General features: G+C 40.0%; 1 protein-coding gene across 13 annotated transcripts in view; it reads right to left on the bottom strand.

Annotated features, from left to right (window-relative positions):
* Window positions 1–1,554, bottom strand: part of DPF3 (double PHD fingers 3) — a 210,376-nt gene that overhangs the window by 132,021 nt on the left and 76,801 nt on the right. The window lies entirely within an intron of this gene.

A 1,554-nucleotide genomic window follows, 5' to 3' on the forward strand; every position in this document is an offset into this window, starting at 1 on the left:
TATTATATATCTGAACTCTTGTCCAATTAGCTACACAATAGCTTGATTCTAATTACTGTCCAGCTGGCCAATGCCTGTGATTAATTCCAATGAAATTCCTAGGCCTCAGCTCTTCAGCAAACTATGTAAAAAGTCTGGGTGCTGTGTTAACTTTCTGTCTGGTCTTTATAATAAGCTGCCCAAAAGCCTTGCTACAAGCCAGTCCTAGGACACATACAATTTGAATGTTAGATTGTAAATTCTTTGGCATAGGCACTTCTTGTGTGTTTGTAGAAAAGGTAAAAATCATAGGTTCTACCAGAAAAAGTAATAAAACACAACAAAAAGAAATGTAAGGCCCAACTAGGATTAGATACTTGACAACAGAGGTTCTTGCTGGTACCTCCTGTAGGCACTCATGTATAAACCAATCTACCAATTTCTATAGAGAAATCAATTACATGCACATTATTATGCCCAAGCTACTGCTGAGAACAGATATAAGCCATGCCTAGAGTCCAAACCTGGCTAGGATAAAGCCATGAAATTCAGCTCACACCCAGTAGGTGTATAACTGGTATACTATATATGTATCATCTTTCTCTGGATCTTTCTTTTATCTATCATCTGTCTTTCTCTCGGCAATCTTAAACTACAACAATACTTTCCACATGTTCACATTGTTTTGTTGAAGGTAACATGGCAGACAGAGGTTATAAGGGACACAGACAGTCTAACAGGAATGATATGCCCAGTATTAGGCTTTAATAGTAACCTCCAGAAGATGTATGCCTTTTACCGCCCACTGGAGCAGGAAGTAGCTAATGCTTCTCAGGGTGTATACCAGGTAATATTATTTGGTAATATAACTGGCACCAGAGCTGATCATTGGATATAAACTGGCTAAGAAACAGGTCTTAATGGCAAAGCAGTGTAACTTTTATTGATTTGACATTCTGTGGAAATGCAAGAAAGCAGTAAGTGACACTCCTGGGCTGCAAGAAGGCTGTATATAGCATTTAGAGGAGCCTGGGCAGAAATTATTTTATACCTTTGTGCCAACAGACTTTTCTGGCTGCACACCCACATACACTGGACCCACACAGACCCTTTCTGCCCTGTGGCATGAGAGTTGCACCAGTCTGGGCATTACAAAGGACTATAAGACACTACTCCACCATTTACACCTAAGCTGTAACTTTACCTTATAGCAAAATTTGATGAAAGGGCTTCCAGGGACATTGCTTCTTCTCTTTCCCACCAGTGTAACTCTATTGACTTTAACAAAATTACTTCTCATTTACACCAGTTTTCACAGGAACAGCCCATTGCTTTTGACTTCGTGATTTTATGCTAATGCCTTCCTTTTATCCAGCTAATTGGTAGTGTGTGCTACATCACAGGGAGATAGAGCTAAAATCTGGTGCCACTGCAGTCAGCAAGAACCATGCCTCTAAAATCCCTGAAACCAAGACTTTGTTCTGTATCTTTTCTTTCACTAAGTCACTACAAAGAAACCGGTTACCAAGGTTTGGTGCTCATATCTCAGTCCCAGACACCATCTGCTGTCAAACT

Source organism: Crocodylus porosus, unplaced genomic scaffold, assembly GCF_001723895.1.
Source record: "Crocodylus porosus isolate Cpor-Errol unplaced genomic scaffold, CroPor_comp1, whole genome shotgun sequence".
Lineage (NCBI taxonomy): Eukaryota > Metazoa > Chordata > Crocodylia > Crocodylidae > Crocodylus > Crocodylus porosus.